This window comes from Gordionus sp. m RMFG-2023, chromosome 2 (genome assembly GCF_954871325.1).
Source record: "Gordionus sp. m RMFG-2023 chromosome 2, tfGorSpeb1-WG-v2, whole genome shotgun sequence".
NCBI lineage: Eukaryota > Metazoa > Nematomorpha > Gordioida > Chordodea > Parachordodidae > Gordionus > Gordionus sp. m RMFG-2023.
Window position 1 is genome coordinate 29721987 of NC_088776.1, and position 18024 is coordinate 29740010.

Consider the following 18024-nt stretch of genomic DNA (forward strand, 5'->3'; position numbering starts at 1 on the left):
TACCCTATATTAGACATATCTTATATCATAAGGCCCAAAAAAACATTGAAAATTAATGAATAACAATAAAATTAAAAACGCAACGAAACGCGTGGAAAACGCTTTTAAAATAAGATTCCTCTTTATCACGATTAAAACGTGATAATTCTGTATTATCATTCCTTAACTTAAAACCCTAATTTTTTAGTTATCCCTTTAAATCCCGTGAAGATCCCGGATAGTCATGATTCATTTAAAAATTACGACATATATACTTTTCAAAAGTAAATAATCAATGTAACTATTAGTGAAATAAACAATGTAACAAATCCTTAGGTTAATACAATTTAAAATAAATTTCGAATTCTTTCTTCAATCTTTCTGTGTTTCTAGTCGTCGTGGAACTCGCTTCCAATCCTTTGATGTTTTTGTACGTTCTCTTATCTCTTCTATCGATCCCGTTCTGCTCAAATCGTTATCATTAATTCGTCGTTTAGTATAGAGTAATTTGTCAAATAAGAATAATGGAATTTATAGAATGTATTAGTAGAATATTGAATTGAATAGGAATTAAGAATAAGAATGATATGGAATAGAATGATATTCAAATAGAATAATTAATATTTGATTTTATATTTTGCGTTTTTGATAGTACCATTATCCCATTTGTTTTCGCTAAATGCTTTGAACCATACTTTATCCCCTGAGTTAAGATCCTATTCGGAGAAATAATGGACTTAGTTTTAATATAGTCATTAATAATAGACGTAGGCTTCAATATTGTCTCGTAATTGAACATTAATTTGGTGGGTGGAATGCCCGTAGTCGTATTAGATGTGTTTCTGTAATTGGACAAAAACTTCTCTAGCGTTATATCAGTATCTGTGTTCTTGTCTTCCATATTGCGTCCTAACCATCCTTTCCACCTGTCCATTTGATTGTTGGTGGTAAGCTGATGTTAGTACATGCTTTATACCGTGATCATAACAAAAATTTTTAATAATTTGCTGGTAAAATTAGTGCCATTGTTCATTAACGATGGTTTCTGGTATCCCAAACAAGCTTATTGTTTTCATGAGCTCTTTTAATGTTCTCTCGGTGGTTATAAATTTCATCGAGGTATAGGATAATGCATCCACTATAGCCAGTATCTTTGAAAAAATGGACCTGCGTAATCTATATGTAATCTTTCGAGTCGTTTAAGTGTTGGAGCCCATAAATGTTGTATGATTTTCGGGTTATCTGACCACATATTGCATAATTTATAGTTTTTTGCCTTTAAATCTATTTCTGCATTTATGCCAGGCCACCATAAATTATTCTTTTCTAGTGCTTTAGTAATGCTCTAGATGCAAATGCAATAGGTTTCTTACATCGGTATCAAAGTGAAATAGAACTGCTCCTAATCCCTTCTTAAAGGCATCGTCAGCTATGGCAATTTAGGATTAAAAAAAGCTAATGTCGGAGATTGAGATATCAATAGATTTATCGAAGCTTTTCTTGTGTTCGTCATTCCATGGCCACTACTTTATATTTATCATCTTGTAAGGTGGATCTGCTAAATGCGCGAAATTGTTTAAGATTTCTGTAGTAACTGGCAATGCATAAAAATTTTATGAGTTCGTCATGTGATTTCAGTTCTGGCATGTTGATTATAGCGTTAATTTTGTCACGATGAGGGTTTATGCTATCTGCATCGATATCGTGTCCAAGAAACCTAACGTTGGTTTGCATAAATATGCTTTTTGCAAAATTTGGCGTGACAATATTTTGATATTCTTTCAAAAACTTCTTCTATGTTTTTTATGTGTGTTTTATCGTTCTCACCTATTATTAAAAGATCATCAATGTAAAATGTCACATCCCTCATGTCTCCGAATATATTATCCATGGTCTGCTGAAATATTGTAGATGCGGTTTTGAGACCGAAGGGCAGTCTGGTAAATCTGAAATACCCTTTAAGTGTAGATATGGTTAGTATGTCCCTTGACTTCTTGTCTATCGGCAATTGCAGAAATGCTTGCTTGAAATCAATTTTGCTAAACTTCTTCCCTTTTAACAATTTCGCAATCAAATCATTTATCCTCGGTATGGGATACTTGAAGTCTTTGAGCGCCGGATTGACAGTGTCTTTGAAGTCGGCACACAGCCTGAGACTCCGTCATCCTGGCGCTTTAAAAAGTTTGGAAGCTTTTGTTGTGGGAGAGCTCGAAAGGCCTATTGCTTGGTAGGGTTTGACTCAACGCGTTTAAAAGCATTTTAAAAAAATTTGTAGGAAACATAGATGACGATTTTTACAATGATAAACTTACCAAACTCATATGTGATTGTAAAATTAAAACGGCTAATAAACCCATCTGCAAAACCACTATTAGACTTCGCTTAAAGGAAGATGCCATACCAAAGATAATACCGCCAATGAAAATACCACTCCAGAATAGAAATAGTGGGTAAAGAACTAAATAGGTGGATACAAGATAAAATAATTGAGCCTGCAAAAGATGTACGCTGGGCTAGTCCGTTAACACCAGTCTCCTCGGAGGCTGGGGTTCGCATCCCACCGCTGCCACCATGCTAATATGGTGGAGAAATTAAAAAATGTTGATAACAAATTACTTTATTTTAAATTTATTTATTATAAAATATAACTAACTTCCTATTAACATAATAAATTCTATATATATGCTTTTCAAAAGTAAATAACAATCAATGTAACTATTAAATTAATATTATGTTAAGTGAAAGAAACAATGTAACAAGTCCGTAGGTTAATAAAATTTAAAATAAATTTCGAATGTATTAACATATATCATTTTGTAGTCTTAAAATTCTTTAATAAAATGCAATTATTATTTTAAAAATATCTCCAGTGTCTATATTTTGGGTAAAACAAATATAATATATTGACCTGTAACTCATTTAAATCGATATAACTTATGAAATATATTTATTACAAATATATTTAAATAAAAATAAATTTTATTTAGTTTTTTTTAATTTTAGGAATAAATAAATCATTTATAGAGGGCATCTTTATAAATAATTGAAAGTATTATTTAAATGAAAATATGCTTTTTATAGTATAAATAACTATATTTCTATAGTTATATATTAGAAATTTTTTTAAAAAATGCATTTTTTTATACCTTAATAAAAAAATATAATATTATAACTTTATTTAACGATAGCGCCTTCTATAATTAATTTTTTTTTAGCTAAAAATTATAAAATATTTTTAACATTAATATTTTATATTTAAAAATATTAATAATTAACATATTTGATGAGTTTCATCATTCATAACGCCCCTTATATAATTGTTTATTTTTATTCCTAAATTATCAAAAACTAAATAATATTTAAATTCTTATTTTCACCATTATTATTTTTATTAAATATTTAAATATATTGGTAATTAACAAATTAGGTTAGTTTCATCGTTTAAATTAGGCCCTTCTGAAAATAACTGTTTCTTGTTTTACCAGAAATACAGGGACACTGAACATTTTTTTAAAATAATTTTTGCATCTTAAGGAAAATTATGAGTACTACAAAATGATATATAAATTGTTAATTTAAACCAAAAATATTTTGAGTAATTTGATATTCTTTAAAAGATGAAAAGGTTCTCATCGAACTTTGAAGGTCCATATCTCTGGATATATTCAAGTTAGAGCATTAAATGTAAAATATTCAATCTATTTAACCTTCATGCTAAGTTTAATTTATTTTAAAAATAGTCGTCCGAATACATTATTTCTGCCAATTTTTTATGGATTTACCCTGATTATGAATTTTCCTTCCCAAAAAAATAATTAGACCTGGCACAAACAACATGTTTAAAATGTTTCTTAGCAAACGAAAAAATTGAAATCTTCACGAACAGTTGAGGATCTCTAATTTAGACATAGAAAACATGGTCTAAGATATCTATACATCGATACAAATATATCATAAAAAATGGATCGAGATATTGATACCATTTTTTAAATATATTTGCTAAAAGTACCTTGATTATTATTGGAAACATGTAAAATTTTAAAAAGTGACAAAATTTAAATAATTTAAAAACTGACAAATATAAATTTTAAATATAAATGTCCCCAATGCTTTTATATAAGATAAATATAGTCAACTTATAACCCTGAGGCTGAGTATAATTTCAACTAAACTCGGCTTCACAGTTTTTGGAATTGGTTAAAAGAGCTAAAAAAAAGGAGCGCAACTACCTAACTATTTCACTATAAAATAAATGCGTATTGAAAACAGATGACATACCTATAGAAATTGACATGTAATTCTAACCTACCGAGAAGGGTTTAACTGGTTTCTCAAATATAAATATTTAAGCATTTAAAATTATGTACAAATTTATAAAAATTATTGATTTTTTTTTTTAAACATTATAAAATTTTATTTCAAAATAATAATATCTTATATTAACATATCAAATATAAAATAAAATAAAGACTATTAGCTAAGATAATCGTTGAGCGCATCAAACCTGATGCTTCAAAAATTTTCCAAACATATCAACTAAGCTTTGGTACTAAAGGGGGATGCGAAATAGCCGCTCACTCTCTTCGCATATATATTGAAGATCCTCCTCCAGACGCTGTAGTCTGTAAGCTTAATCTTAAAAATGCTTTTAATTCTTTATCTAGAAAATTTTTGAACATTTTTTATGAAAAATTCCCAGTTTATGCAAGATTTATTGAACAGTCTTATGGTTGTAGAACCCCTCTCAAATACGGGGAATATACAATTCCATCTAATGAAGGTATTCAACAAGGAGACCCTTTGGGCCCCCTGATCTTTAGCTTAGGTATACATAACCTAGTTGATTGTCTAAAATCCTTTTTTAATTTAGATTTAAACATATGGTATCTAGATTATGGTACCAATTGTGGACCTTCTAAAAATATTCTTGCAGCGATAGAATATATAGAGAAGAGTTCTCTAAACATAGGCCTTACTCTAAATAAAGCTAAATCTGAAATATGCTTTTTAAATTCAAATACTCTCGAAGTCCAAGGGTTTAAAATCATTAAAAAAAGTGAAATTATTCTTCTAGGTTCACCTTTAAGCAGTTTTTCCAACTTTGAGGTGTTCGTGGAAAAATTTTTCGAAAGCTTATTAGGACTTGAAAATATTTTAAAAGAAATTCCTTCACACCAGAGCTTTTTTCTTTTAAAAAAAATATCTATTTTTACCAAAGATTTTACATATTTTTAGATCTTCTTCCTTTTTTCTAAATAATGAAATTATTAATCGTGTTCATGAATCTTTTAGAAGTTTATTAGAAAATATTTTAAATATTAAATTGGAAGATTTTAATCGGGGTTTCTCACAATTACCCTCTAAAATGGGTGGTTTAGATTTATATTCTTTAAATCTTATATCTCTTTCCTCATTTTTGGCATCTCGTTTGATGAATAACGCCATGATATCTTCTTTTATCTCTCCTAAAGATAACCTTTTAAATTCAGCCTTGACAGCTTGGGTATCTTTAGCTCCGCCTGAAGCTGTTTTACCCACAATCTTAACACACCAATCTATTTTCGAACCTTTAATTAAAAAATTTTTTAAATAATCTCATCAAACCCCCCTTTGGAGTGTATTCAACTATTACAGAATTCTGACTGTACTAGTGGTTATGAATGGTTGGAAGCATTACCAAGTCGTAACCTAGGTAACCTCTAATCAGATGAACAATTAAGAGTTGCCATAGGCCATCGACTTGGAGTAACATAGTTCAACCACATACATGCATCAAATGTAAAATACTAGTTGACTCCAAAGAGAGACATAGTCTAAATTGTATATATAGTCAAGGCAGGCATGCAAGGCATGTAGCAATTAATTTAGCTATTAGCCTTTCTCTTACCAGGGCACGAATACCAAACATCCTGGAGCCTACAAATTTATTATTAGATGATGGCTTAAGACTAGATAGCTTAACTTCCGTGCCTTGGTCTTTAGGGAAATCCTTAATTTGGGACTTCACATGCGTATCTTCTTTTCCAAAAAATTTAAATTCTAATCCGGTTGATATAGCCGAGAAAAAAAACAATGAAATATTCCTAATTCACAAATTATATTTTTATACCGATCGTTATCTCTTCCCTTGGACATATGCCAAGCGTAACTTTAAAATTCTAAAAAAATATAGGCGATAAGATAAGAGCCCTTACATCAGAACCAAAATAATACCATTTTTTAAAACAAAATCTACAAATAACTATTTTAAAATATAACTATTCATGTTTTTTAAGAACTTGTAGTCCCACCTCGGTTTTTATAAAATAATGTTTTATTTTATTCTTCTCAATAATGTTAGAACTAATATTCTTTGATTAAAAACCAAATATTTTGATAAAATTCTTAAATCGTTCTAAAAATGTTCCGCACAAAATTGTTCGTAAAATTTTTTAAATGCAAATTATAATTTAGATTTTAAAATATCAAAAATTAGCTCTTAGAAATTTTGCATTTCATTAATAAATTTTTTCCATAAAAGCTTTTCAGACTCAATATTTATTCTAAATGATAAACAATCTCAATTTTATCATGTATAAAAACATTGACAATAATCATATTGATTTACCATCCTGAAATCAACTTTATATGAACATGAAGACATGAAGAAGTTCTTAGCATAACTTTTGCATACATTCATAAACTGTAAAATGGTAAGATCAAAAAATGATGAAGGATAAATTATCTATAAATTTTTTATTTGATAAATTAAGGATAGCATAAATTTATCAAAATTAAGAAAAATATCCAAGAAATATAAGTACACAGAGAGCTGTATTTAATTCTATACAAGAATATAAATTAATAGTATATTTATCTAAGGAACATGATTATTTTCAGGACTATGCTATTATATTTAAATAGTTAAATAAGAATTTATATTTTTCTTTATCAAACTTCAGTTAAAAAAAATAATATACATTTAATTTACTTATAAATAGCAGGGTTCTGTATTTGACCGGTCAAATACGTCAAATATGGCCAAATTTAAATAAATGTTTTATAAGACATTATGAATCTATAATATTAATTTATATTCTTTAAATTCATTGTAATTTAATAAATAATGTTTCGCTCTCCATAAGAGGTTATGATTAATATTCAACATCATCTTCTTTTTAATTCCTTTGATTCCTGGAAATTTGGATAGAATGTAAAAGGAGAAAAATAATTGCTGTTCAACCCACTATCAGTTTAAAAAAAATATATATATTCGTTCATGGCTGGTAAAATTAGTGTTGCTAAAGAGTCCGATTTAAATTTTTAAAAACAGCCCGATTAAAAATAATATTATGGAACCTGGGTATATGAGAAATAGAGATTCAAACCTTGCTGCCATTCATGAGCAAAATCTTCAAACTTGCATAATATTGTTTTGACTAAAATCTAATAGGGCCATTTTAATAAATACACCCAAATTGGACTTTTTAACAAAGCTGAGGAGTAATTTAGATCTTTTAGTTATTCTTATTTCAAATATTTTTTAGAACCACCTGATTTAAATCTAAGAATTGATAATAATGATGAAAGTAGATTTTCTTTAAAGTTTTATAAATACGAATGTGTTGAATAATTAATTGCAGTTTATTGCTTTCTTTGTGAGATCCATAACTTAAACAATTGTTAATCAGCCTATACCAAAAAGGGTTTTACCAACTGGAAGAAGTTCCTGAAAAAAGGGGCCTTGAAGATGATAATTGCAGAATACATAGAAGAAGAGGAACATGACCAAAATATTTAATTTTTTAGTATAAACCAATTGACATTTGGAAAAAAATTTAAATCAAGATGACCATTTTAATTTTCTACACATAAATTTAAACTTTTTTGGAATACAATATTACTAAAGAGGGATTATTAAATGAAATTGAGGTTGTTAAAAAGTTATTTGTTAAAGGTTTAGGAAATTATAAAGATAGTATTACATCATCTTTTGTCAAATTTTTCTCCCCATACAAAAATGAATTTCCAAATGTTTTTCAAATTTATGATATCAGTTTAGACTATCCACGTCAAGTTGTGAGTCAACTTTTTCTTCATTAAAGAGAATTATTAAATCACAGATAAACGTTCGAGTAGTGATATAAAAAAAAGTAACTTGGTTTTAAGGATATGAAAAAAACATACTGAAACTATAAACTGGAAATGTTTTTAAGGCATTTAAAAATATATTTCAACTAAAATTATAATGTTAACGCTTTATTTTTATATCTTCCATCTAATTATATAAGTATAATTTTTATATTTTTATATGTGGCATCAAAGAAAATTATTGTTAACAATTTTGTGTTCAAATAATAAATATCGTTCTATGTTGTTAAAATATTTTTTTTTAACTGTCCTTCCAAAACTTTTGCCTGCCCCCCCCTCCCAATGAAGCTAGAATCAGGCCTGATGCGCCAACTATTTTTTATTCCAAATGTAGGAGTATTCTTAGATAATATTATTTGCAGGGCCCACAGACCAAGAAATAATCAATTATTACAACAATTATTAAAACGTATGCTTAAAGTTAAAATAAAAACAAAACTATTAAAAACAAAAAAATTTAAGAAAAATATAACGTATTAGGACATAGATAGTACTGGTACATACTAATCTAAAGATAAAGTAGAGGCAATACATAATTACAACTCCTTTTAATATTGAGAAATTAATAGCCATTCTAGGCCTCGTTAATTATCACAAAAAATATATAAAAAAACCTACATATTAAGTATACCAAACTACATAGACTAACAAGTACCAAGGTTCAGTGGAATTGGACTATGAAGAAAAGGTGTTTCAGAATATAAAAGTATATTCTAACAAAGATACTAGTGCCCCACAATACAGAAACGCTAGTAGGAACAGCTTGTGACACCTCAGAAAATAACTAGAGGGTGTCATTTTTCATATAATTTCAGATAGGGGTGGCGCCCTATCTCTTATGCCACTACAACGTTTATCGTGGAAAAATCGTAAGCTCCTATAGACCCTAAAGTAGCAGCCTGTTCACAAATTTCATACGTATATATTTGGAGAAAAGTTTCTTTATTTATACAAATCACAAACTCTCCCTGAAAGAATATTTGGTACAAATAGAGGCTTATCAAAAATTACCAATAATCGATTAATGTGATGGGCACTTGTACTAGAGAACTATAATTATAAAATTAAATATCGTGTGGGAAGCAGAAATAAATGCACATATGCACTGACACGTTACGTAGAGCATACATCAAACCAGACGAAATCTAAACGAAAATAAAAATGAGAGACGATTTAACAAGACAGAAAAACTGTGCACGGTCACAAGAAATGAGTTACTGAAGAAGATGATCAAATATTTTTAATCAACTAATCGGGAAGAGACAAGTTTGAAAAAAGAAGATACCTGAATATCGATTTTTACTAAACCCAAAAGAAGTGTCGATTACGACAGAGGTTTCGAGAGACCTAATTTAAGGTAAGGCTACTGTAATGATTTGAATATTGCTAAATTAAATAATAAATTTGAATAATAATGTATATTCAAATTCGAATTTGTATAGTTGTATATAAACTCAAATTAAATGAAATAATATTAGGTTTTTGATACAAATGAAACTACAAAAATATATAAAATAAAGAACGTAAACAAAAATGATAAAAATGAATACAACAAAGCGGAATTAATTAAAATAATTACAGAAAAAAATGATGACATAGCGATAATATACAACCATTCTAAAAAAATCATTTAAGGTTTGATTGGTGTTAAAATTCGTCTTCTTGGTTCTAAGGAGTGTTCAAAAAATAAAACATTAAATCTTTCAATTATTTCTTTCTGAGATTTTTGGTCATCTCTTTTGTAAAAAATATTTATTTTGTTGATTTTAATTGTAAAGAAATAAATTTGTAGATTTAATACAAAAATAGGATTAAATATTTAAAAAAATTAAAATAAAATTATGTCGTATAATAGATATAAATACAATTCGGATGGAAGAAGAAAAACTGAAGGGCAAACTATGAAAACTCATAATTCTTTTAAATCATATGCTCAATTTATTATATTAATTTACTATATATTTATTTATATTATTTAAATATATTATTATTTTTCCTTAAAAGATTACTAACAAATGTGATTATTTTTTAAATTGACATATTAATGAAATTTACTATTATATTGATCGTTATTAAATAAAGATTTTATGACTAAATATATATATCTAAATTAGAAGTTTTTTATGAAAATTTATAAAACACAGAAACTACATTTTCGTTAACAACTTTACTCTCTTCTCTACCACATATTCATTTTAGATTTATGATTCTATATTTTTTTTTCCTAAATATATTTACTATTGGATAAGGCATCGTTCTCGTTCATTTAAAATTCTAGCAATGTTAAAAGTTAAAAATCTCATCTTTTAACATTGAAATAAATATTATATTAGAATTAGATAAAAATTAATTAAAAGAAAAATAAATTTATAAATACACATTAATTAAGATACATCATATTAGTAAAACGTAAAAATTTATATAATTTTCGATGACTAACTTGTACATCATTCTGCAACATTTTATTTAGAAGCTAATATCTTTTCTTTTATAATAGATAATGTATAAATTATAATTCGTTTTCTTTTATTTAAGGATGATGGATATACAAGTTAGTACTTCGAAAATTATATTAATTTTTAAGTTTCATAATATGATGTAGCCTAATAAATATGTATTTTTAAATAGCAAATATCATAAAACTAATAATAATAATAAAATAAATTTGCTACACTATAAATCTTTTTCTAGTATAGAATTTATTTGCGTAATTAAAAAAATAGTGAAAACAGGTTGATTTTTTTAAAAATAATTATCCAATATTTATTACAGTTAGATCCATCTTCAACCTTCACTCAAAATTTCAATGAAAGGTTTAGATCAATTTATAATAATCAATTTAGACGAGTTATTTATAAAAAAATATATTAATGTCTATATCAAAAATTTACATTATTTTTTTCCAGAATACATTTGTTTCATTTTTATATAGGGCCGCAACCATGAGGGGAATGCCCGTGGTGGGAGGGCTCTCTAAAAAATTTTTGGTCCCTAACTCCCGCTCCTTGAAAAAATTGTGACCCACAAATTTTTTTCTCCCCCCAAATTTTAACAAAATTATTAGTTGATAAATTTAACTATTAACACTTCAATCTAAATGAAAATGCAACAAAATTTTTAGAAATTTTTTTTTAAATTATACAAATTAATAAACATTAACATACCTCACTCATAATGATGAATTTGGGCAAAAGAGATTCAGCAATTGGAAATCAATATTATGAGATGATAAATTTTTTAATATATATTAGGATACTGAGATAACAGATAACCAATTTTGATAAGCTAACAAATTAACCGTAATGGTTATTATCTTAAATCAATATTTGATTTGATACCATTCTTTACCATACAGGAGCTACCTTTTCTGTTAAAATAATTACGGATGCTGCAAATAAAAACAAATCTTCTAGACTATTTATAGCAATGTTTTCATACACCACTGAAAAATATCCTGAATTAGGATTATGAAATAAACCCAAAAATGTACAATATACTTCATTCCAAATTCAAAATCAAGTCTTATCTATTAGTGCTGGAATATATCTCAAAAAATTATAGCAAAAGTGAGATGCTTTTTTTGTTTTAAGGCTGATGAGACAAAAGATGCATCAGGTTGTAAAAACCTATTTTTTTGTGGAGAAATCAAAGAAAATTTAAAAGAAATCATTCATTTAATGTCTTCCTGCTGAAAACACTACTAATTGTATTTTAAAACAACTTAATGAATAAAATATTAATTCGTCTAATGCAATAAGCCAGACATATGATAGTGCAAACGTCATGTCTGACCGAAATAGAGGAGTACAAACCCTGTTTCAAAAAAATATAAATAAAAAAGTGCGTTTTATATATACTTTTCTAAAACAAGTTGCATATTATGGTTTAAAATTGGTAAAATAATTCTAATATTTTTTAATAACTGTATAATTTTTTTAGGCGTTTTAACGTATTCTTGCAGGATACTTTAGACTTTTAAACCAGAGATGGATTGGTCATTTATAAAGATCTAGTACCATTTATGAAGAAGTATTATTTACTTTTCTAAAATCTTAACTTTTATGATTCAGTCAAAGCCTCTGGTTTTTTATCTCAATGCATTAATATAATTATATTATATTAGCTATTATAAATTACGAAATATTAATAATAATAGATCCAAGAAAAAAGTATCTACAGTTAAAAAATAAAGAAAGTGATTATTCTTTTGATTTGATAAGAATGAAGGCTAAAAATCAAATATTATTAATGGTATGTAAACACATATAATCTTCAAAATTTTTTAGTCGACATCAAATTGCAATTTGATTGTGAGAAGGAATCCAATTGGGATAGTTTAAAAAAGAATTATTATGAAATTATTGATTACTATCATTCTGAATTTAAAGAATTGTATAAATAATAGTCAGCAGCCATAATCATTGGGGGGGGGGCTCATTCCTGTACTAAAGAGAGTTCTATCGAACATTAGGGAATCGATGAAAGTCGACGTAAACAAAATATAGTATTAAAGGCTAATGAGAAAGAAATTGCATTTAATTCATTATGTTAAAAATTAAAAATAAAAATGGTCTTATTAAAATTATAGTATTATTTTGTATATTCATATTATAGTATTATTTTTTATTCATATTTACAATTTTTAATAAAAATAGCAAATTTCTGAGAGCCTAATTATGTTTGTTTCAAAAAGTATTTCCCCCCCCCAACAAGTAAACATGCCCCTCCCAGCTGGAAATTCCTGACTGTGGGTATGTTTTTATGTGTGTGATATACAACGTATAAAGTTATTGGCTTTTACATGTTGCATATTAGATATCTTAAATTATCCTTATATAGAAAAAAGCTCATTAAGAAGTGAACGTATGTTGCTCAGAAGCTAGATACCTTGAATGAGGAAAGATAGAAAAATTAACAACCTGGGTTATATGCCGGGTGGGACAGTTTTTTCTGAATCAATTTACACAATTATAGTGTTAGTAGATAGATAAAAAGGTATGGGTTAAGGTTAATATTATTTATAAAATAATTGCATTTAATAAAATTTGGGGGGTGTTTAATAATAATTTCAGGGATGTATTGCCAAATAAAGAATAGCTCCTTCCACCCGATTTATTTATTATTTTTAGCCCCTTTTTCAAATTTTGAGGAGGGACTGAGCCATCCTCATTCCCCCCCCCCCCCCCAAAAAAAAAATTATAATATTTTTTAAGTTTTTAAAATTAAAAAAAAATTCCCATTTTTAGCATTTTTTTATAGCCAAGGGTGCCTTTATAGCATAGAAGATAGAGAAGAAGTTTTATTTTTCAATATATTTATTTTATATTTTATTATCAACTAAGATAAAAATTTTGATTTCTCTTATTTAAAAAATTTTTATGATTTGAAAAAAATTTAAGGATAATAAAAGGTAAAAAATTAAATATTTAAAATAAATAATAATAAAAATGGTATTGGTTGGAGAGGAAATGCAATATCAATCGACAATCATGTGATGCCTTTTGTAAAATTTTTACCTTATTTCTTCGGCATTGACTACATGGAGGTGGAGCTCTCGCTCGACCCCACAAGAACATTCATAAAATAAATATTATTGACCCATTGATATTTGACGTAAATTTTCTTTAAAGGAATTTGTGAACCCCATAGATATTTCAGTGAGATATCCAACAGATAGATAAATTGCTTCATTTTTAGCAGATTTTGAACATATTTTAAAAAAGCTTAACCAAATTTAAAACGAAAACTAACATCTAAGCTATGATCAAGGTTTACTTAATGGATATTAAATTATGAAAAAAATAAACTCATGCTTCAAGGATTATCAATAATTTTCGACTGTTAGGTTTGAAAAATAACACTAATTTTAATAAAATTTTTTAAATGTTTAAATATGAAATTGAAATTTCAAATAGGTAAGTTGTTAGCTGCTTAAGCCTCGAGATTTTGATCGATGTTAAAACCTAAGGATTGCATAATTTAGGATAAAATATTGAATTATCTGTTTTCAAAAATCGGTTCAAAACAAGTCTTAGAAGAAATAATAAAATTGGATACATTTATACAGATTCTTCGATGTCCATTTACCAGCATTTTTTAGTGATAGACCGATATTCAAATAAATTAAATTATTAGGAACATTTTGAGTAAATAATTTTTATTTAATAATAAGAAATATCGAATATTTAACATTTATAAATAGTATTAAATAAATAATTTGACTGACAATTAAAAACGTGATAATTATTCTATGAATAATATCTTATAATTATTTCTTGTATTCGATTTATTTTTCACTCAAATAATTGTGTTAGAGTCAGATGGCATTACGAATAGTTTATTAATTTTTTAACAAAAATTGTGACATAACAAAAAAAGAACCTTTAAATTTTCTAAATTTTGGGTTCAAAAATAAATATTAAAATTTTAATCTATAAACAAGGTTAGGAGTCTAGAAGTGAAGAGTAAAATAAAGAGATGAAAACCAATCTCCAATGGGCCCACAAAGTTAAGGCGAATATCACAAAAAAATATAAACTGAATAAAATGGATTGTATGAATAATATAAAATGGAAAGAGATATTGAAGGAGCACACCACATGAAGGTGAAAGATAAAAAGAAGAAAAAAACATAAATAAATTTATATAGATTATTTTTATTATTGCTTAATTTTTTTTTATACTACTATTGCTTAATTTATTTATTTTATACTTTCAGCAATACTGCTCAGTGTGAAAGGGACTTTCAGCTTATGAATATGATATATAGATAATCGAGAGAATTTACAACTTTCTTTCAATAGCAGGGACCAGGACCAATCGGTTTAATTTTTGTTAAAATCATCAAATGTCTAAAATAATTGTTGTAATTATGAAATATTGTAAGATAGCCTAAACACTTATTAAAAGTTTTACATTGATAAATATCAGAGACCTACGGGCCCAGCCCTAAGCCCGACCCTGGTACATGGGCCGGGCTATAAGGGTTAGGGTAATTTTTTAAATATACTCGAGCAGGGCCTAAAAAAAATTTCAATACACGGGCGGAGTCTGAAATTTATTTTAAAATATAACCAAATTTTTTAAATCGCCATTATTAGCTATAAAAATGAAACTGGGCCGAGACTAAAAATATAACACAGCCGGGAGAAAAAAATTTTTGAAAAAAATTTCCAGTCCCCAACACGTCAATCGAGGACTTGTAGATTAGATTGATTTAAGTTTCCTATAGGATAATATCATTCAATTATTTTTATGGACAATGTTTTATTGAAAAACATACCCTTTGGACATAAATAATTCATATAAAAATGACAAAATATGATATTTTTTGAATTTTAAAAAATGTATTATATAATACAGAATTGATTAAATTCTATAATAGTAGCAAATGAATAGTTTTATTGAATAACATACCCTTTAATTCATATAAAAATGACAAAATATGATATTTTTTAAACTTTAAAAAATGTATTACATTATAATACAGAATTGATTAAATTCTATAATAGTAGCAAATAAATACTTATTTTAAAGCCTAATTAAATTGACTGATACTAGATCCTACCTACAAAAAATTTTTTAAACATGATGATTATGATAATTTCTGAAATGAAAAAAGAGGGGTTTAAATTCCACAAGTCAATTTTAATATATTTTGTGGTGTAAAAACATATTAATTTTTACCTAAACGTAATATTTTATAATTAAAAAATTTAAATATCTGAGGGTAATAAAATATTTTTTGTCAAATATACATATTATAATGCTATCACATTATTAAATTTGTATTTCTAAACATTTGGATTTTAAAATAAAATTCTCTGAAGCCAACTGGTCCTGCTCTCCTCTATTTATTTTTCTCCGTTACCAAAATTTATCGCTATAACAACTTTGCTATATCTATTTTACTTTGATATTAAGGATTTTTTTTTATTATATGAATTATATTTTAAAAATAATGCCCAATAGAAGTGAGGATAGAATTTATTGCTTCTGAAATTTCTTGGCATATATCAGTTATTTTACAGAAATTCTTATTTTAAACCTCCTATATTTTTGAAGTGAGAAGATAATATTAATAGAGATCATTTATCAACATTCATTATAATACAAGTTATTTTCAAACATCAATTTTCATAGAAAATGGCAGCTAATGTTTTTGAAGGGATTATATTAATAATAATTGCCATCAATTTTGTCCTAATTATTTCAAACATAGATCTCTAAATCAAATAAAGTGTCACCAATGTTTTTGAGCCATAAAATATGTGTTGAATTCTCCAAAATTGTAAATAATTACTACGAAATTAATTATGTTAAATACACATTTTAAAGTGAGCAGAGAACGCGATCATTGTATCTTATTTTATAAATAAATCTTGTTAAATACATTTATTTTAAGATGATATTTACCTTACGCTATGAGTTTCGCCTTTCTTTCAAGGAGTAGCTAAGCAATTTTTAATAAAATATGATTCTTGTTCTATTCATTCAACTTTAGCTAGACTTATATTTATTTTGATCTATATTAATTTTTATCTAATTTTATCTTTAATCATATAAAAGTCGGTCTAGATAGAATTGGAGTGCTCTACTCGACATTTTCAAAATTTTTGAGTTAGAAGTGGATAATAACTTATTTATTCCAAATATATATATAAATAAAACTAGATTAAAAAATATTAATTTTTGACAAAATTATAGCTCAGTCAATTTTGCGCTATTTGCATATTACGATTTAATTTTTGCTTCATATTCATGGTTTATCCTAATCTTATTTAATCACTTGTTGCATTTCCCTACTTTTTTATTTTTGCTTTCCATATTGAATCGTAAAATATTTTCATTCCAAAACTATACCAAATTATTTTAATGTCAAGGTAAAATTTTTATAGTATTTTAAAGTATTCTTAATTAAATATAGTTTTCATGTGTAATCATTAAATAAAGTTACATAAATTGAATTTAAAATTAATCATAATGAAATTATCACAATTTTTTAATAATTAACTTGCTCATAATTTAAATAAAGATTACAAAAAATTAAATTTGATTAAATATTTGATTTTAAAATTTATCAATTTTTTAATAATCTACTTGTTTATAATTTAAATAAATTATTAAGCATTACTTGCTCATTAAATATAGAAATAAAAATTATTACTTTTACTTTACCTAGCCCTTCAACTTGCAAATGAAAGTAAAAGACTAAAGGAATGGGTGAGGCCTATATCAATGTAAAGATGATTTGAAAAGAGCAAGGATGGTTAAGAATGATCATTTTAATAAAATTTCTATGTCATAAAAAATTTAATGCAGATCAGAGTAAAATTATTCATTAGGCTTTTTGGATCTGAGCTGATAAAGCTAAAGGACCTTTCGATCTCAAATTTATTTTTAGGACTTCATTAAAGAGAATGGTAGAAGATTCTTTAAATTATAAAAACTATATATTTTTTTTGAAATGGAGAATGTTAAAGTTAGAGTTTGCAGATATTTTTTCTTACAAACACTTGACATAAGTAATAAACATATTAGTTAATTCTTTAAAAATTTATACCAAAATACTGGAACTGATTTATCACTCTAAAGGTAAAAATACTAAAAATATTATTTCTGATGGGTATAAAGATTTATCATTGATCATATTAACACCATTCCAATAGTCTATTCACATTACAGGCAAAAAGATTCTTCAAAGGAGTACTTTGAGGGAAGTCTCAATTATAAATTACCTTATGATTTATATTCTAAAAATGGTGATGAATTATCATGAATTCCGCTAAAGATCATTAGATTAAATTAGAACTAATTAAGTGTTAATTCAATGATTTGAAGTTATTATTTTGAATATATTTATTAAATTCTAATAAAAAAAATGTAGATGGAGCATTTTGAACATAAAAAAAATCA

The 18024-nt window shown here is 26.2% G+C and overlaps 1 long non-coding RNA gene across 1 annotated transcript in view; it reads left to right on the forward strand.

Annotated features, from left to right (window-relative positions):
* The window catches only part of LOC135923708 (uncharacterized), a 40758-nt gene extending 25826 nt beyond the window's left edge, over nucleotides 1-14932 (forward strand). Inside the window, exon 4 of the long non-coding RNA XR_010571261.1 lies at nucleotides 14828-14932. This is a non-coding gene — a long non-coding RNA (uncharacterized LOC135923708). The remainder of the gene's footprint in view (nucleotides 1-14827) is intronic.
* Nucleotides 14933-18024: the final 3092 nt, after the last annotated feature.